The 21,479-nt window shown below is 38.0% G+C and overlaps 1 long non-coding RNA gene across 2 annotated transcripts in view; it reads left to right on the forward strand.

The window, feature by feature from the left end:
- The first annotated feature begins 17,583 nt into the window (after positions 1-17,583).
- LOC139073623 (uncharacterized) overlaps positions 17,584-21,479 on the forward strand; it is an 82,439-nt gene continuing 78,543 nt past the window's right edge. For both annotated transcript variants that reach the window (XR_011522544.1, XR_011522545.1), the window contains exon 1: positions 17,584-17,747. This is a non-coding gene — a long non-coding RNA (uncharacterized lncRNA). The remainder of the gene's footprint in view (positions 17,748-21,479) is intronic.

The raw sequence follows: 21,479 nt of genomic DNA on the forward strand, positions 1-21,479 counted from the left end.
TAACCTCTTTTGTTGTTTGTTACTACTTACCCATCTTTTAGTCAAAATGCTAAATTAACCTCAAATTCCAGCAAACTTAAACCATGTGACCAGTCCTCACACACAATCAGGACAGTGCAGAATTGCTCCATCCACTTCCTGGCACCAGACCTCCTTTTAACCTCAAACATACTTATGGGACAGTCAAGGATGAATGCCTATACATTTTCATCAGCCACAGAGAATTCATAACGCCCAGAAAAATAAGTAATTACATCAACAACAATTTATCCGACTATGTGCCAGACTCTAAGATACATATTTTAATATACATTATTTTATTTAATTCTCCCAACAATTCTGTGAAATAAATATTCATATCCTAGTTCAGAAATAAAGAAATGATGCTTAGAGCATTTTCCCAAGTCATTTTCCCAAGGCCATCTAAAAAATATGTAAAATATTTCTAATCCCGAAGTCTATGTTTTTAACCCCTATAGAAGTAGGAGATGGGAACACTGAACCACTTCTCTGGTTGTTAGGAAAAGACCTGTTGTCCTTTCAGGGTTAGGATTTGTTTTTGTTTTTTCATAAAATGGATGAGATCCATCATTCTCAGATGTCATATTCAAGTGAAGTATTGAACAAATATATAAATGGAGTTCTGTGCAATTATAGAGTTACCTCTTCTAAATATAAATCATGTATACATGTTCTGGCTTAGATTTCTTCAATAAATGTGTTATCAACTGTTCTTACTGTAGAAGTACCTCATGGAAAAAGCAACATATCTTAACTTTTGTCTAACGGCTTTTTTCATCTCTAGGATTTACATTTAATGCATATCCAATGCTTTGCCAGGCTTCAATATTAGATGTCCTTTTTACTTGTAGGGCACCAGGGTCATTTTTTATTAAAGATTTCTTGCTTCTGCATGTTCATTATCAGATTAATTTAATTTATGTATATCCATGCATGATTCACTCCTTATTTTTAAGAAAAAGCATATTTTAAAGCAGGTTACTTCATTGGTGAATTACGCGTATGCTGGGAATAATTTAATATTACTGCTTAATAAAGAAAGGACTGCTATAACAATTATTCTCTCGAAGCTCTAGAGAATTTAGTTAGTGGTAAAAGCAGGAGTTGTCTACCCTGTCTCCCTGAGTGTTGTTATGTTTATGAAAATGGATAATCAAAGTCATTTTGAAATGTCATTCACTCTGTTCCTTTTAGGTTTGGGAAATCTCTTCTTTGAAATATATTTGTTTGTGTTGATAGAAATTAATTTGGCACTAGCAAAAAGTGCTTCAAGGATAGTACTATCAGTTGTTTTTAAGCTTTCTTACTCTTTTGGACAACTCACACTGTCGTGAGCACCATGGAGGGAAATAGCTTGGTATTTGTTTTGCTCTGCACCTTACAGAGCTGTCTTTGAGATCAAAGAGATTCCTGTGTGAGAAGGAGGTCCACAGAGTACAGGGTGAACAGAAAGCTGATGCCAAACAGTCAGGGGAGTCTGACTGCAGAGACCAACCTGCAAGTCACCAAAAATATCATCAGCTGATTTACGGAAACAAGAATCACAGGATTATAGAGTTTTGAAGCCCAATGGTACAATAGAGAAAACCTAGCCTGGTGTTGTTATTTCACAACTGATTATACTGAAGATGAGAGCATCCCAAGGCCATAAAGCCAATTGCAAAAAACGTTTATTAAAATAATCACAAACCATGAGACCAGAAACTCTTAGAGTCCTGGGCCAATCCAGAATTTCCCAGAATAAAAATCAATTAACACATTCGCCATTAAGCAGCCAAGTACAGGTGGGGAAGAGTTTCAAGATGCTAAATGGAGGAAGAAAACTGAGAGTCTTTTGCAAAAACTGGAAATAAGATTCATCATCGTACTTTTACTTATGTCTACAAGCATCTTAAGAATGAATTAGAGAAAGTCACTGAAAAAGTGAAAAACTCCTTTCTAGTGGGACATATTTTATTCTATTTAGGAATGTCTTTGGACAACTGTGTCTGGTTTCTATGGTGATTTCTAGGGAGTTAAATTTAGCAAAAGACCTATGAAAAGATGCCTCTGGTCACCAGGAGAAAGAAGCATTAAGATAGGATCCTTTATGAAAAGACTGGGAGGACGCAAAAGAGAAATTTTGCTGACTTTACACTTCAGTGCATGGTGTGATATCCAGCACAACTGTCATACCATTCCTGGCTTAGCCACAAGACATATGAAGTTGAGACCATGATTCTAAAATAGACCTTATTCAAAGTCTACTGTAGAATTTGGGTCTACAAAAATAGTGTAAAGCTACAAGTTAATACACACACACTGGTAAATAATAACCCCCAAATTAACTCAAAATTCTACAGAAGGAATCTTAAATTGTCATATTTACCAGTAGAGTGAGTAAATATTTGCCTTTTTTGCCAATTGGTGGTGTATGTACTTAAGCAGTGTAGGTACCTGTTTACTTATAAGGCTGGTGTTGATGCCCTTGTTGCCATGGGAGATGGTTAAAGTTGATTTCACACTCTAACTATCCATATCTCCATTCTAGGAGGAGTGGATGGCTTCTATTAGTAAAAGCCCGGGTGTTCTCTTTGTGATCAGGCCCTGCCGGTGTGTTTGTTTGAATCATTTCTAACAATGTTAGTATTACACTAGGTAACCAAGAATTGTTTTCTTTTTTGGATGTCATACATGTTTACATTGGCATGCATATCAGTATTCAAAGGGAGGAAATGATAACATAAAATTAGCAGCTAGATGCTTTGATATGTATCCTAGATGAAGCATTCACTAGTTCCTGAACATCTACACTCTTTCACACCTATGTTAATTGCACACTCCATCCTAGCTGCTTAGAATACCTTTTCTTTTCCCAACAATGAATTCCTAGCTACCCTTGAATACTCAATGTCCTTTATCTTTCCTTTAGTATTAGAGAATACCTTATGTATAGCATTACAAATTGCTTTTCTCATTTAACAATATATTTAGGAGATTATTCCACAGTCCATTATTTTATATGAGCATATATAAATATGTTTTTAACCCACTACAACTTTTCCATTAGGTCGCATAACATAATCTATTTAACCAACCTCTTATTGAAAGATATTGTGTCCACTGTTTGTGCAGTTATATAAAAGCGCAAAGATTATGAGTTTGTGTCTCTCTACATGTGAAAGTAGAGTTAGAAATTACTTGATTAAAGAGCCTATTTATTTTAAAGTAAAAGACTGTATCTTTGTTATGAATCCCTGTTAAACTTCATCTTATTGGTTTCAACCAGACTGCCAGTCCATTTTGTGACGTCATCATTCACTGGCTTGATTCCACCTCCCCATCTGGTGCTTGCCTTCTTCCATAAGGTGCAGCCATTGTCTCCTTCATTCAAGTATCTGGTCACAATGAGCACTGGCCAGGGCCTGTCCGCTTTAGGTCTCGTGGCGCTGCCCATTCTGACAGAATATCCCCTGTGGTCTCTTAGTCCTGGGCTTGTTGTAGAGGCTCAGTTTCCTGCCTCTGACTCTGAAACGTTGGGAGGACTCGCCTGCATAGGAGCTATAAATGGGGATGTTTCTGTTGTATTTAAATGAGTGGTGTTCAGCCCACCTCTCACCACTCACCCTGACTTCTCATGGTTGTTTTTGTCAGCTGTATAATCAATCCTGGTGAGTCATATCTTAACTACTGAGGGGAAAGGAGAAGGAACAGCTGAGGGAAACAGATTCTGCATTTAGTTTATAAAATCCACTGACTACACGAACAGAAGTTCCGGGTTTGTCTTTCTACTAACTGACACTTGAATGTTATGGAGTCATCTGATTTATTAAATGCATTCACAAAAGCTTTATTTTTTTTCTTTCCTTTAAACTGGTAACTTTATTTATTGAAAAATAAAATTGATCAATTCAATGAACTTAACTCAATCCCCTTTGCCCATCTCTTCATTCCTTATTATAGTCATCTTATTTTCATCTGCAGATGATTCAAATTCATTCTAACTCTTTAGCACATCTTCCCAAATCTTCTACTCAAATATTTTTAATTAGGATGCACTGCTTGGACATACCCACAGAGCTATGTCCCAGGGCACAAGAGATGTCCAAACCCTTCTTCAGAGGGTAAAAGGGTGGGGTAGACAGGAAGAGATAGACTTCTTTCAAATCACAGCATGTCTAGACTCATGCCCAAATACATCGGTTCATGATAAAGTAGTAAGTAGGACTTTTGTGGAAAAATATATGGTAGAGAAAACAACACAGAAGCTTACATCCTTTGAAAATTGGATGTAGCGTAGGGTTCAGGAATTGTCTAGCCACAGGTTGTTTACATGTGGTCTGAGCGTTTTCTTAATGTGATCCTGTACTTAAGTGTATATAGGTTCAGCCAGAAAAGAGAAAGATGAACATCAAAGTTGCTGCAATGCCAGGAGAAAATTACAGGGTGTTTCCATGTTTAAAGATCACTAGTTTTCACTATTGGTTTGGAGCAATGAATTATCCATAAATAAAAACCTTAGAGACTTCTGACCAAAAACATATACTGTGTTTACAAAAAGTACAAGTTCAGTGAGTAGCTGCTCCTATTACAAAAGATTGAGTGTACTCAATTAGGAAAAAAGAATTAGAGGAACTGAAGGCAATGAAGTAGTTTTAGAAACATTCTGCCAACACAGTCTAGAGTTTCCTTTCCAATATTGATTTATTTCTGTATTTTAAAAAAAAACAGGGAAAAGCTTTTAATAACTAATTTTATTTAGAAAGGTCTATGAGTAGTAATGACTTCCATTTATTGCTTGCTTACTCTGTGCCGGGCACTGAACTAAGAAATTAACATGCATCATCCCACAGAAGCCTCACAATAATACTGTTGATGGGTCAGCACAGGCTCTGCAGCTGTGACAAACAAACCCAGACAGCTCAGCACAATTAACAACACAAAAGTTTATTCTGATCCCATGTGGGTCAGCTATACTTCCAGAATGGTCAGCCTCTGCTTCCAGATCTCTCCAACGGGGGACAGCTGAAGATTGCACAGCAGCTAGAAAATTTTTTGGTCTACGAGTGACACATACCACTTTTATTCACAGCCTACTGGCCAGAATTAGTCATATGTCTAGGCACAACTGCAAAGGAGCTTGGGAATGTGAAGAAGAACGTGATTAGTGAGAAAAAAATGTCTTTTCCGTATTCTGTAGAGTAGACATTATCTCTACATCATAGATGAAGAAACTGAAGCATATCTATAGATTCCAAGCTAAGAAGAAGTAAATCTGGAATTCAAATGCTAAACTCCAACCAGCTGCTCAAATCGAAGAGCCATCTTCATTTTGCAAATTGTGGTAACAGTGTCTTACTCATTTTTGTATCTTATATAATAAATTCTGCATAAAGAGAGATCAGCAAATGAATTGAAGGCAGATATAACATTGCTTTTTATGAATTAAGTCATGTAATTATTCTTAACTCCTCCGTTAGATTATAATTGACAGAGTCCCATACTTTGTATCTCTTCAATCCCAAACACAGAACTCATAGTAAATGCTCAATAAATACATGTAAGTTGATTGACTGAAACAATTTTCAATTTCACTGTAAATCCATTTTGGTTGGATACTTGTATTTTTACTTCTGATAGCAGAGGGATAAATAAAGGCAGAGGCCTTTACAGAAAAAGAAGAGGTTTATTTATTTTCATTTTTCTAGGCTTGCTTGATGATTTTTAATTTGGGTACAGAAAATAGCATTTAAAAATTATCAAAGGCTGACATATACCATAAAGTAGCAGAAAAGGAAATATTGCTATGAATCAATTATCACAATTTTATATGATTTGGCTATTGTGTTCTTTTTAACATGCTATTATTTTCAGTTCCAAGACAGTGTTGATTTTCCATGAGTTTTATCAGACTTCTTCCACTGCCTTTGTACATTTTTTATTTTCTATTCTTTTCATATTCCTCTATCCTCTTATATTGCTATTTTGCATTTCTTCAACTCTCCTCTTCTATACTATTTTTTGTTTTAAAATAATTTCCAATCTAGTGTTTATACATTGTTTTTTTGTTCTTTTCTCAATTGTTCCTTTTTTCTAAGTTGTCCAGATGTTTCCACTTTGGAGCTTAAACTAGACCTCAATGTACCCCCAATATCCCTAATACTGTTCTTAGTACCAACCCATACTTAACTGATCCTTGTGGACTTAGAAGGCAGTGACACCAACTTTTTAGAACCTCTTTCCTAATCTATGTTCATTTTATTTATTTTTTCCAACTTTCTAAGATAATGTTTTTTTCTATCCTTTCTTCTGTTCTTCCAAAGAAATCATAGTTTCCCCTAACATCCCATCTTTAATTATATAATGCCTTTAACACCCTGTTTGTAATATGTCTTTATCACTTACTTTCTATATAACTTCTGTATAACTAATGAAAAGATGTTCTTTTTCACTTTTTCAGTTATGTCTGTTTGTATAAATTCATCTATTGAAACTTAAGCACTTTGAATGAAATGACCAGATAATCAGATGTGCTTGAGCACAAGTTGTTTTGTTGTTGTTGTTGTTTTTATATTCAAAAGTTGAAGACCTCAATGATGTCACGACGAATTTCTTCTTAACCAATGAGTTACTTCCTCAAAATTGCTAAGCTAATTAGCTAGAACCCCAGCACTGGCATTATAATGGCTGCCATGAAAATAAGTCTTTAAAAATTTTTTTAACAAATATGTGTTGGGTGCGTACCAAGACCCAGGCATCACATTGCGTACTAGAGTCACATCAGAGACATACATCGACAACATGCAGACCCTCACAGAGCTGACATTCTGGTTAGGGAGAAAAGAAATAAAAATAAAGGAAAAAAGAGTTATAAAAGATTATGAGTCACAAAGTTGTATGATTTAGAAAACAAAAAACGAAAAAACTTAAGGTATCGGTACTCTCAATAGAGGAGTCAGGAAAGATCTACCTGAGGCAAGCACATTTAAGCTGCTGTCTAGTAGACAAGAAGCTTCTTGAAGTGGGAATAACATGGGGTCTTGGGGAGGAAAAGAACTCAGTGTGTTTGCATTGAAAGGAGTTTGAGTTTTATTATTGTGGAAATGAGGAGCCCTTGAGTTTTAAGCAGGGAAGTAGCATGATTCTATTTACGTTTGCATCAATGTGTATTTATTAAGCACCTATTATGTGCCAGGCACTGTTCTAGGCATCAAGAATACAGGAGGAAACAAAACAGGCATAAGTATCTGGTGGCATAGAGATTTCCTTCTAGTGTTTTAAAAATATCCTAGTGATTGCTGATTGGAGAAGGAAGTGGGGCAGACAAGATTATGAGAAGACCAATAAGAATCTGTCACAGAAGTCCCATGGAGAGATGATGAATGCAGAAGTCCAGCTGAAAGAGCCACCTACCCTGGGATGATTTTATGAATAAGAAGATTGGAATACATAGCCCCTGTCTTTTAAAATCAAACCAAGGCAAAGTTGAAAAGTACAAAGGTAGAAAGTAATGTACAATGAAGAATGTACACTGGTCATCAAATCAAGATATACTATATGCAAATATAAATTCCAGATGGGCTAAAGGTCTTAACATAGATAAATAAAACAGTGAAATATAGAGGAATATTTTCCCAATCCTGGGGCCGGGAAAGACTTTGTAAGCGTAATGTGAAATACAAAAACAATAAAGGAGAAGAATGAAAGGTTTGAGTACATAAAAATAAAATTAAAAAACACTTCTGTTAAGCAAAAATACCATAAATGTAGTTTAAAAACAAAAACCTGGAGGGCGAGATGAGCTGGCAACACACAAAGGGTTGAAAGATTAGACAGAAAGACCTCCAACAAAGCAATACAGAGCATTGCATAGAAACACATTTTAATTTCTGTCAGCGTTAGCAAGACATATGCCATCCACCCTCAGTGCCTGCTACTGTGCTCATTCAACAAAGTTCCACAAATACTTATTTAATGCCTAACATGTGCTAAGTGCTAGGGAGAGCAATAGGAACAAGACAGAGTGTACCACTCTCTCATGTAGCTAACAGTTTAGATTTGATACATTTAATTTGACTAAAACATTTAATAATAATCATAGATGCTACAGGATCATTTCTCTACATCCCTAATAGTAACAAACAATCTCAGTGTCTTTGTTTTTCTTCCTCACAGTTCTGTAATTATTTCCGTTGTTCTTTGGAAATATAGTTCTCACACTATGGAGTTCCAAAATGGGGTTATGGGTATTTTTTGAAGGAATGCTTCCTGTTTCCTAATTAATCATCTTTTTAACAAATTTATTAAGCTCATACTTTGTACCAGGCTGTAATATATGTTAGGACTATAAAGGTGAGTAGGTATGGTTCTTGCTTTCAAAGAATTTACAGCTTAGGGAGAACATCGACTAATAAATAAGCAAGTACACAGTGGCTGGTACACGCTATGATAGAGGGACATATGGGACTGGATAGGAATATAGAGAAGGGACATCTAAATGAGACGCAGGAGATGAAGAAAGTCCATGGAGGCTTCTAGGTTGATGTGGTAAAATTTAGTCAAAATTTTGAAGGACAAGTAGGTTTCAGCCAAGTGAAGAAGCTGGGGACATCCTCAGCAGAGGGACTAGAATGTGCAGGGGCCACAACAGTGAAACAACATGATGTGTTTGGGAAATTGCTAAAGAGTAAAGTGCTCATGACAATGAGGGCAGTAAATGAAGTTAAAAGGCAGGAAAGCTATGTGGAAGATTTTTTAAAGTATTCTGAAAGCTATGGGGAGCCAATGAAGAAATTTAAGCAGGGGTTTGATAAGATCCATTTAAACTGAACAATAATTACCCTGGAATTAGTGTGGAAGGCTAATTAGGTGGCAGTTGCATAAATTCATCTCAAAAGTGATGGGAACTAAATGAAACTAAGGCTGGATCAGCTGTGACGCATATGAGAAAATCTTAAAACACAGTCAATGATCTATTGGATGACAGGGAGGGAGTATAAATGAAAGAGAAGGGTTTGAAATGACTCCATTTTCTAGGCTTGGTGCTGCAGTGAATAATGGCTCCATTCATGAAAATAAAGCATATAAGAGAAAGTTTGGAAGTAAAGACAATAAATTCCATTTGGTCACATTGGGTTTAAGGTAACTTAACTATTTAACTGGATATTCAGTATTTGGGTCTGGAGCTCAGGAAAGATGACTAGACTGAACATTCAGATTTTTTATCATACAAACGGTAACAGAAGTCATGGGTTAATACAACACCACCTAGGGAGAATATGTCTTGATAAGAATGGATATATTAAAAGGGAGCCCTGAGAAGTCAACTTGGAGTGAGTGGAAGAAAAGAGTAGCCAGAGGAATAGAAGAGTCAGAAACCTGTAATAACACCAAAGCCAGTGGAAGAACTTTAGGATGTGTCCCTGATACAAGGTAAATGAAAATATAAATTTGTCTTTTCTTTGTGATTTCTCTGAGCAATGTCACTTACTTTCATGGATTTAAGTATTCCTTGTATGTAGATGATTCCCAAGTGTTGATCTATATCTGATCCTCGACTCTTTTCTAACCCTCTGCTATGCATTCCAATTACTTTCTAAAATTCTCCATCTATTAGTCCCAAAGCATCTAAAAAGCAATAGGTCTCAATAATAAGACTGTGGACTCAAGAACAAACCGCCCTTATTTGATCCCTGTTCTTTCCATGTAGAGCTCAGCTCAACTATTTGGCCTTTGTATGCCTTGGTCCCCCGTCTGTATAATGGGTATAATTATGATACCTAATTCACAGGATTGTAACAAGGATTAGACAAGTTAATACATGCAAAGTGATTAAAACAGTGCCTGGCATAGAGTGAGCACACAATAATTATGTACAAAAGTAAATATATCAACTTTTTCCTGAAAGTTCCTATTCTTATATTTACTCTCTAATTAATGGCCTCACCATCTTCAAATCACTCAGGTTGCAATTTTGATGTTATCCAGTGAAATGTGAGCTCTGTGAGGGTTAGGAGCCTGCCTGCCTTGTCTATTGCTCTGTTGGCACCATCTAGAGTGTGCCTCACTCTGATTGCTCGATGAATATCTGTCAAATGAATGAATGACTCAATTATTCCTACCTTCCCTTACTCTGAACACCTCAGTTGTTACAACCTATTGATTCTGCTTTTGTAATATCATTTACTTTTATATCTTCTTTGTTCACTGTCTCTACACTAATTCAGATTCTTGTTACCTTTAGGTTGACTACTATAAAATCTTCTAACTGGCCTCCCTGTGTCTGTTCTTTCTCTCCACCCAGGCTCTGCTTTCTCCTTTTTGCCCTTTCCTCTCACCACACACACATCTCCATGAAACACACTACCACTAGTTTACCTTCTTAAAACAGTTCAGACTCAAACACAAACTTGTTACCCTAGAATTCCAGGCCTTTTCTGATACCATTCTAATCTATTTTCCAGTGTTAGGTCCTGAATTAGATCAGAGAACTAAACTGGAAATAAATAAGTACATAACAAATCTTCACTGCAGTGTATGTTAAATGACAAAAACATGATACAGAAGAGAAGTATTATCGTATCTTATGGGAGAGACTCCTGTGGATTCATACAACTGGGGAGTGTTTATAAGAATAGGGAGTTCTGGATTGAGCCTTTAGGTAAGGGTAGAACTCAGGTAACCAAAACAGTGAGAGAAGGGTATTCTAGGAAGACAGAAAGACTGGGCAAATGTAGGAATTCCTAGGGCATGTACATGGACCATTAGCAGATTTGAGATATTTAAAGAAGGCAAGTTAGAAAGCATGGGGTCTGAACCATGATGATGATCAAATGGGAGGTAATTGAAGACGTAAGTAACAAATCAGAGGAAGAATTCATTGATCTTAGTGGTGTATCTAATATCAATAAAAGGAGAAGGAGGAAGCTAAAATGATTTTGAGTTAATGGGAGTACTGATAAATATGGGGCCATGTTGAGAGAATGTTTTTTGGAGGCAAAAGAAGATAAACACAGATTCAGAAGTGTTAAGTTCCAAGAGAGAAGAGCCCAATAGAGATATTCAATGGGGAAGGGTTTGAGCTCAAGTGAGTATTATGGGCTGGCCCAGGAATTTTGAAGACATCTAAACATAGAGGGTTGTTGTGACCATGAAAATAGATATGATGCCTGAGAAAAAATTTAAGGAGAAATTTGCAACAAAAGATGTGCCCATCTTGAGGACTTAAAAGACAAAAGGAATCTCTTTTGGAAGACACATCCATAGCAGTAGAAAGAGAAAACAAAGAGAGAGGAGTTTCATCTATATCAATGGAGAAAAAGAGCTTTGAAAGGAATCATCAACAGAGTCAAAATTATTGGGTAGAGGTGGAAGAGAATAAACATTGGATAGGTCATAGATTGAGAGCCTACTGGTAATCTTGAAGAGAACAATGTGCACAGAAACTAAGTCACGTTCATTTATTTCATAAATAACATTGAACATCCACTAAGTGAAAGACACCCTGAGCTGAATATTAGAATCATAACAGGGAACAAAGTATGTGAGGTCCCTAATTTTGAAATCTTATACTTTAGAGGCTGAAATGGACAGGTAACCAGATAATTAGAATATTATTATTTTATATATATTATATATATTACATTATAGATAATAAAAGGTAACTCTGGATTGAGCCTTTAGAGAAGGGCAGAACAGAGGTAAGAGAACAATAAGAGAAGGGCATTATCTTGTATATACAATAATTAGAATGTGATAGGTGAGGGTTAAGGTAGGGGGAAGTCCATGCCTATGAGAGCCCACAAAGGCTCAGGGAAGTTGTTAGTGTTGTGGTGTCGTTGCTGTTGTGTTGTTTTTTGGAGGAAGTGATGCCCAAGCCAGACAGTGGAGGATAAATTGGAAGGATTTGAGTGCTGAGTTGACAGAAGAGAGAAAAAAATAATCCAGGAATAGGAAAATATGTTCAAAGACCCTGAGGCATGAAAGGACATGATAAGAACACAGAGTGGAGAGACAGGACATTAGTAGAGGTCAGATCGATCAGGGCCTTGTGAACTGAGTTAAGGATTTTCAACCACTTTTTTGTAAGACTAATGAGGAGCTATTAAGATAGAAGAGTGCCACAACTGCACTTGGAGTTCAGAAATATTCCTCCTGATGCAGTATGGCAAAATGTTTGCAGAAGAGTAAGACTGGACAGGGGATGAGAAGCGGTGGAAGGAGAGGCCACTGACTGAGGGCAAATATCGGATTGGATTGAGAATAGAGGTGCATGTCCTAAAGACTAAAAGTTTCAAATAGTGATGGTGGAGAGACCATTATGTTGTCAACAAAGGTGAACATGGATTGTATTCTGCTCAGTAAGGGCCCAACGAGTGTTAGGAAACCTGAATGTATAATGGGCTAAGTCAACAAATGCTATAAAACTTTATCCAGCAATGCTAAGTGACCTAAGAGGACTAAGGCTTTAAGCATGCTCTGGGGATAGGGATTAGTATGACAGTCAGAGTGGAAAGTAATGAATCCTCATAGATAAATAATTGTTGGAACTGCCCACCTTTAGCTTCCACTATAGAAAAATGGATTATCTAATAGCTTTACCTGGAATAAAGGTCAAAAGCTGATTTGGGGGAGAGAGGCAAGTGGCAGAGTAGAGCCAGAACAGTATATTCCAGGATGGAAATGGAGGTAGACCAGCAGGACAGAACACGGACCATCAGAGCTTGGTCACTTGAATGTGTAGAAGATCCTGCCATATAAGTTGAGATATCTAGAAATATATAAATGCAAAATATGATGAGGGTGGCAGGGAATTTTATCCGTTTTGTTCACTGATCCATTCCTGGAACAGTGGTGGCACACAGTAGGTTTTAATAAATCTTAGTTGAATAAACGACTGAATTTATTGATAATACTTGACAGAACGTATCTGGGTAAAAGAGCAAAATTACTGGAAAAAAGATCGAGAAGAAGGAAATATTATTTTAATTTTAATTTTGAAAGATAGTGTTATGGACTTTGCTTAGACATGAAGATCTAGGACAGAGAATGAGTCCCAAGGAAATGACTTTTTGAAATAATAATACACAGAATGTGAATACAGCCCAAGAGCCCACAGTTTATCGACACATCTTCCCTTGTCTGTTACGTCAATGCAGAGTATTGAGTATATTTAATCTGAAAGGCACAGAACAACCCAGAATATCTTCCTCTGCAGCCTCATGTGTGTCAATAGACTTTGGCTTTAATCCTTAGTTTTGTATTTTAGCACACAAGGCCTGTTAGGAGACATTTGGCCACATGCAAACAAAGGCTTACCTGTTTCACTGCTACCTGAATATTAGGAATTATAAACATTGATAGTAATCCACATTTCTTTAACTCTTTACATTTACAAATATTCTTCATTTTTATTACTTTATTTGCCTGTTGGAAAAACTCTCTATTTAGGCAAGACAGAGGTGCTTTATAGATGAGTAACGAATACTTAGGGAGCTTACAGGATTTACTCTGGACAACCTGATTAGAGGCTGAGCTGGGACTAGAATTGAGTGTGCCCAACCCACACCAGCATTCTTCCCAGTACCCTGCTCAGACAGATCTCCAACCACAGTTGAGTCACATGTGAGAGTATGGCTATGGCTCGTGGTGCACAAACTTTCAGTCTGGTGATTTAAACGCCAGTTGGCTTCAGTGCAGAGCTTCAGCCCAGTGACCCAGTGCTGAGTCTCAGAGTACGTTGTGGAAATCTGGGTATGAATCCTGAGGCAAACATCGCCCTTTTCCAGAACAGTAGGCACTGGCATCCCTTAGTGTGCATTTTGTCCAGCGAAAGTAATTGCTCTGAGGTCAAGACAGAGCGTCTAAGCCGTAGACTTCTACTGGCTTTCTTTCATAGCACTGGTTCCGGGTAAGATCATCGGGAAACACCAAGCAATTCACCTGTAGATGAACAGTATAAAAAACTGCAAGTAGCCACTCCAAAATTGCTTTATAAAGGACTTTAAAAAATACTATGATACAAAAATAAATCCATTTTTCTATCCTTCTGTTACATATCACAGAAAGCTGATTCAGTCTGGTTTTATAAAGGAAAGTGCATTTTATCCTCTACTGGGGGGCTTGGTTTGTAGTTCTTTGCCAGCCATGCGATTTTGATCGAGGCACATGTTTTCCTGCACCTCAGTTTCCTTATAAGTTAAAAAAAGAGATCTCTTCCAATTCTGTGATGTCATCATTTGGGCATTATAAATATTGAAATTTGATTGAGATATATTTTAAAATTTGAACACTGAAAATATCAACAGCAGAAAAATAAGTCATAGAAACACTGAACCGTGTTAATACCTGTCAAAGCTGGGAGTTAATAGAAATACATTTGGAGGTATGACTTTTCATATCTTTTCTTTTCCACTCTGAGGTTTCTTGGGTCCTCATTCATTTACCCAAGAAAGCTTAATTTAGAATTGGCCTGGTTCAGAGTCTTTAGGATTGGTTAGGAGAGTCTTAAGTGCCACTTAAATGCCACCTTCCATTTCCTGGGCAGGAGTGCCTGGGCTGGCACAGCCCCACAGCCCAGCAGGGCACGGTGGTTGTGGTGGAGCTGCAGAGGGGTTGCTGTTTCAGCCCCTGAAATTAGTGCCTAGAGAGCTGGAAATTCCAGTAGTCTCTGATCAGATGGTCCGGAACTGGAAATAACAGGAGTGAGAAGTTCATGAAAGAGAAGGCTACAATCCCAAGGGAAGTCCACACAAGTGCCCACACTGCTTTCGGCAGAAAGCATGACTACTCCAGCCCTCCCTGGTCTCTACCTCCAACCGGACCTGCCATCTTCTCCTGGCTCTCGATATTTCATATTAAATCATGTAGCCCCTATGTTTAGACCCAGAGAGAATACTGACCCTGTCCTCAACCCAACTCTTCCTGCTTCCTCTTTCCTCTTCCTCACCGTCTTTCTCTCTGTCTTTCTTTGTCACCTCCTCTCCTGAATAAAATATTTACATACCCCAGCAATTCTCACACACTTTTCGGAATGTCAGGCAAGGAGTAGTAAATATAAAGCAAAAATGCACAAACTGAATCTTTAGTTTCTACATTGCCAGAGAAGGGGATATAACTTTGCATAGCAGTTGTCAGTGTCTCATTCCCTAATAAGACCCCAGATAAATCCTACACCTCAGCAGGTAGAGCAGGCAGGTAGAGAGATTCAACCCCTTAAAAGCCACAGGAGACTTCTCTCCCAGGCCCTGACATCTGATGGTCACTCATTCAATGACTGCTCAGGTGCCTTGTGAAAGTGTGATGTTCAAGTAAAAGGGGAAAATATATATATTACATGTCAGTACCCATAGTCAGTTTCTGCTGAAAGTACCTTTTCTTTTCGGAAGTAAAATAAATTATGAATCTCTAAATTGGTATTCAAAACTGACATACAACCAGCTCTATCAGGAAACTAGCAGCTAGTTATTGCTGACACTGAGGCAAGGAGCTGAGACAAACAGGGGAGACTCTGATCATCTGATTGCCCAGGACTGAGCGGTCCAGTAAGAGGAAGGCTTGGGGTTATCTACATCACGATAAAGAGCTCCAGGAGAAGATTAACCTGAGTCAGTGTTTAAAAAGGGAACATCACTTAACTGACTTTCTTAACTATTTTGAGAGTGTTGGTACCAAGCAAAAGAGTGACAAAGGCAGGAAGTATATCCATTCCTACCAATCTTCAAGCTGTGCCTATACATTCAGGAAAGCAGGATAATCTATAATTATTTACATGACAATGGGAAACTGGTCAAACATTTTAGACTCCCTAGTCATATATCTTATGCTCCAACCGTGTCAATCCTCTTACCTTCTTCAAACCAGCCTGGCCTATTCACGACCCTAAGCTTTTGAATGCACTGTTATCTTCCCTTCTGAAATGCCCTTCTCCTCTCCAGGTTGTGGGGCGCTGTCACCTATTCTTCAAAACCAACCCAAATGTCATTTGTAATGCCTTTTTTTCAACAGACTCCCCTAAGTAGAGATAGAAACTTCTCCATGGAGGTGTCCCACAAAATTGATTTCTTTCCTCTGAGAGAATTCAGCACATTCTGTTATAACTAAGTGTGCACATGTCACCTCTCCCCACATCCCCCCTCCTCACGTTACCCCAGAACTTGAGTTTAATTGGAGCAGAGCCATTTCTTAGCTATCTTGTTGTCTTAGCACAAGTCTGACACATGGTAAGCGCTCAATAGATACTGAAGAATGAGTTGAGGTGCAGCTGAAGTCAAGTTAGAAATGAGGTTGGAGATACCACGGACCCAGCAAGTAAATTCACAAAAGTTCATGGAGCGGGGAGGCCTTGGGGAAAGCTCTCAGCTCTCCGCAGTGTATTAAACAATATCTAAGAGGTAAGTAAGTTGTATGCTTGTGCTCTGAAATTTTGAAGACTATTGTACTCAGCAAAATGGGATGAACATTCTATAACTGTTTAGAAAAATAAAGGCAAAGAAACAACTCCTGAAGATGCTTCAAAGATAAGAAAAGAAAAACTTTACTAGCTGCAGTCTTAGATAAGGACTAATCCCGACTAGTGAATTCTGGGTTAACCCCAAGTTTCCAAAATTCAGGAATGGAACATTTAAGAGGAAAAACAAATCGATAACTGCAAGTGGAGCAGTGATGAGCACTTCACAAACAAAAAAGAATTGTAATCTCTAGTTTTCTGTCTTTTTAAAGAAGGCTTGCAAATGCTTCCATTCTGCATAATTAATGTAATGCCATGAAAAGCTACTACTTCTCACTTCCCATAGTTGACAAGATGGGGAGACGTCCGGGAAGGCTGATAAAAGCCCTGCTGTTACCACAGAGATTCTGGGAGCAGAGCTCTCTAACCCTGTGACTTCACACTTTGGACTTGAGTCTCAAGAGAAGCCTAAGACAATTTCACAAGAGATGAAATTTAAAATTTTTCAGAGAATGGAAAGTAAAACATCATCCTTGTCGAGGCAAGAACACTGAGGCAGACTCAACATGTGTTTATGAACATGGGAATGATGACTTATGCATATTTGGAGGAGGCAGAAATATATTTATTTTCCTTTGCAATTATCTCTAAGTATTTTCTAGGTACGGGGATTTCTGAGCCCTGACACACAAGCAGAAAAAAAAGACATCGAGAAGACAGCAAAACTACACCCCATTCTCCCACTGAGGTATGTGAGCTGAAAAACTGAAGCGAGGACCCCAAGGAGCTGAGTTATCTGCTGAGAGGCACAGGCCTGGCTCTCTATTTGGCTTAGCCGCTCTAACAAGCACTGAGGCAGAACTTGGGAGGAAAGACATCAGGCCTTGTATTCATAAATCCACCCTGGGAAGACGTAGCTAGCTGCAGACTGCTGGTTCATCAGAGGACACGAGGAGGAGCAGGTTTGACAGGAATGGCATTTGCGCTACTGACAGTTCTGTTGTGCTCTGTGCTGTTGCGAGGCTATAAGGGAAGCAGAACAAAGGGGCATTGATGCTTTTTTGGCACTGTCTGAATGAGAGAAAGTTGTGTAAGGGGCCAGCAGGCGGGTAGAATGAATGGCATCATTTAGAGCCAGAAGTCAAGCAGAAGGGATGGGGCAGGAACGTTTTCATTTCTATGTTCCATCCACACAGTCCCTAGGATTGTTTCCTATATACTTGGGAATTTGGTCAATATTAACCAAGAAGAAGGAAGAAACACACTTAGAAGCATGAAGTCCCATTGAGAAATATTGAACGTGAGTAGAGAGAGACAGAAAAAAAAATGGGGGAAGGCATGCTCATTTTGAAAGTTGAGGTCAAATCTGTAAACTTTCAGCCCAATTGAAAAGCTGAATCCAGGCTTCTCGCTTTAGGATCTTAAAGCAGCCAAGATTGAGTCAGTGACTGCAGCAAATAAAAGTTTTCCTTTGCTTATTTGTTTGTTTGTTTTCTAATGGAAGGAAAGGGAAAAGATAAGGTCCAGAACATCAGGCATTGCTGAAATTCTATGTTATTAATGAACCAGGGATGTGAAAGGCAAGAAGCTTGTTAGTGGCTTCTGTGGAGGAGTCTGGGGCACTTGATGCTAGAAGGAAATGGAAAAGCTGCCAGTTAACAGCAGGAACATCTAAATCATCACACTTAAGAGGAGAACTGGAAAAACAAGACAGCATTTTACCCTCCACAGAAAAATAATAGTGAAAGAAAGCCTTCATTGAGTATATACACGGAATATCTTAAGTCAGGCTGCTAAATAAGTAGCTCCTGTTGATGAAGGCAAGAAGATAAACAGGCACTCATAATGGTCAAAAGGGCAGGGAGCATTGGCTGGGGGTTAGAGAGCACCTTCAATTCTAGATCACTAAATCTAACATATCCTGGGTAGTACAGACTCAGAAATGGCTGCCTGAGTGCCCCAGAGTCTGTGGCAGATACTAGGTTCTGCCTATTAAAATACAACACGGCATGGTGACCTAGATCATATCAAACAATCAACCCATATTTATTAAACATTCACCATGTGCAAGGTACATGCTCATCACTGTGAGGGGCATATGGAGGCATGCTTCTTCTCAAAGAATTTCCCGTGTATTTGGAGAAACAGGATCTAAACACAGAAAAAGATAACCAGCAGTGCAGTTCCCAGCATAGCACTGAATGGTCAAATGATAAATATTCTAGGGGTTGAAAAGAGGGCAAGATTGCCAGAATGTGAGGTGTTTAAATAACTGTTCAGAGACGGAAGTACATTTGAGCTGAAAGGGAGTTTACAAAGCAATACAAGGGCCGGCCCCATGGCATGGTGATCAAGTTTAGCAAGCTCTGAATCAGTGGCCCCGGTTTGCCAGTTTGACCTGGTTTGGATCCTGGGTGCAGACCGACACCACTTGCCACCCATGCTGTGGTAGCGTCCCACGTATAAAGTGGAGGAAGATTGGCACAGATGGTAGCCCAGTTCAGTGCAATATTATATTTGTGTCCAATACTGTGTACTCTGAGAAGCAGGTCTGTAGAAACCCTAATTCTGAGTGATTGACAATGTCATAAGTAAAAGGATGGAAAAATGTGAAAATAGTTGAGACTAAACATGCCTGCCCTACATGGTTCAAAGGGCATGTTTGCAAGGCAGGAAGACCCAACTCCAGAAATGGGAAGATGTTAGGATGGAAACAGGCATGGATGATGGTTCCCTCCAGACTGTTTAATGGGAAGATTATGTGTTGTACTCGGCTTCATAATGGAGGGAATCTAAAGGGCTTGCTGATGAAATGCTGATGGAAGTGCTCGGCTGCAGACCATTATTTACCTCCTTTGATTCACTAAAGTATAAATAATCAAAATGATACATAAATTTAATTGCCGGTGTCGTATAGTTATTTTTGAGGAACAGCCACAAATCTGAGATCTGGTATTTCACAAACAACTCAGGCTACCTACTCAGACTAAACACATAGTGTGTTTTCCAGGCTGTAATTTTATAAAAACAAAATGTCTTTAGAGAGAGAACAAGCTAGTACTATTGCTTTAAAAATCACTTTAGGAAAAGTTTCCTTAGTAAACTAAAATAAAACGTAGACAACCTAATCCATTTTGCTGGCTGGCCCTGATCCGCCCTGTTGTGCCATGTTATTACCTTCATTTCATTGACATCCCACACGATTGTCCTCCCTCCAATAGTCTCTGGGAGCAGATGAACTTCTCTCTCTTGTGGGCTATGTTTCCCCAAGAGCAGAGGTTTGTAGATGTTTGGGTTCTGGACTCCTTTATAACCGTAACAATTATTGAGACCCTAAAGACCTTTTGTTATGTGCATTGTATCAATTGATATTTAATGTATTGGAAATTAAACATATTTTATAAAATAGCTATGTTTCAAAACAAAATTTAGGGAGAAGAGTAGCATTGTTTCTTATTTTTGCAAATCTCTTTCATGTCTGGATTAACAGAATAAAGCTGGACAGGAGAAGGCCGGATGCAAATTGTAATATTTACATTTATGTTCAGCCTGCTGGGATATGCTATTTTAGTTGAAGCATATAAGAAAATCCAGCCTCATACAGATATGTAGAAAGAAAAGGGAAGAGTATTCTAATAGTCTTTTCAGAATTATGGATATTCTTCTATCTTTCTACTCAAACTCAACTAGCAGTAATTTCTTAAAGATTAGTTCCAGTGTGGAATCTGAAATATTAGCAATAAACTTTTCATATTCTGTTACATTAATACCCATTGATCTATCTTATATTTTGAATGGACCTTTTACTCAGGTATGATTTTATAAAATCATGCCTTGGTCACTTGCAGTTGTTATTATACAATATCTAAAAATCACATGCATCTATGAGACCTCAGTCTTATAGAAAAGTCTTAAAGTATTAGGAATCTTTCAAGCTCATGGTGGTGGATGTGTTTTTCTAAGTTTTGGATTTTGCTTTAAAAGTTGCATTTTATCATTGACAACAATGTCAGTTATTTTCCTTGAAGAGATAGGCTCACTTTGTTCATTTTTGAGAAAATGTGTACCAAATTCTGAATAACCATGGTTTGTCTACCAAACATGCTTTCAGATAAAAATGGTGTTCCATGGAAAACCCAGCTAGTTCAGCCTACAACCCAAATAATTGCATAAGTCCTTTCCCTGAAGATAATCACCACACTTTGATATGTAGCAGAAGTGATCTATGTGTACTTCCCATTAAAAAGATGTGTATTGAAGGGTCAAGACAATGAATTTAGTAATTTATGCTGTTTCAGCAAGGGCAATTTAAGTGAAACTGCTTTAAAAAATATATTTATTTATTTATTTATGTGTTTATTTGTTTCTTTATTGTGAATATTTGGTGGTGAAGAATACAATGAACACTAGCACAGTTTGGAACCACAGCCTTGATTTGTGCTAAAGCACGGACAACATTACCCACTTTTGTTTTTGCCCCATCAGTGCAAATGTAACACAGAGAAAAATGCAAATAATGTCTCTGTATTGTTATGAAAATAATTTTGACCTGCCAGGCACCCTAAAAGTGTCTCAAAGTTCTCAGGGGTCCAAGGAACAAAGTTCAAGGACTCCTGTCCTAGAGTACTTCAACTAATTTTATGAGCCAACACAATTAAGTGTAAAAGGGAGACTATCCAAATGGATAGCGATCATTAAAAACATCTTCTTCATAAGTGCTTTATAATAAAGCCAATGAGAATCTCAAGATACAGGAATGTTATATTCTCAAAACAAAACCGGTTTCCCTTGCCCCACAATTCTTGCCCATAACTCTTGATTACTTAAATTTATCTGTGCCTCTGATCTTACAACTGTACAATGGAAATAATAGAACCTATCTTATGGGAATGTTAGGAAGATGGGATAACTTCAAGTCAGGAGAGTACTTAGCATAGTGACTGGCACATAGTAAGTGTAAAATAAATGTTATTGGCTGTTATTTTTCTTTAATCCTTCATTAGCCTTAACTTCTCTCATTGTTGCTCAAAAT

The sequence above is a fragment of the Equus przewalskii genome, chromosome 9 (genome assembly GCF_037783145.1).
Source record: "Equus przewalskii isolate Varuska chromosome 9, EquPr2, whole genome shotgun sequence".
NCBI classification, from domain to species: Eukaryota; Metazoa; Chordata; class Mammalia; order Perissodactyla; family Equidae; genus Equus; species Equus przewalskii.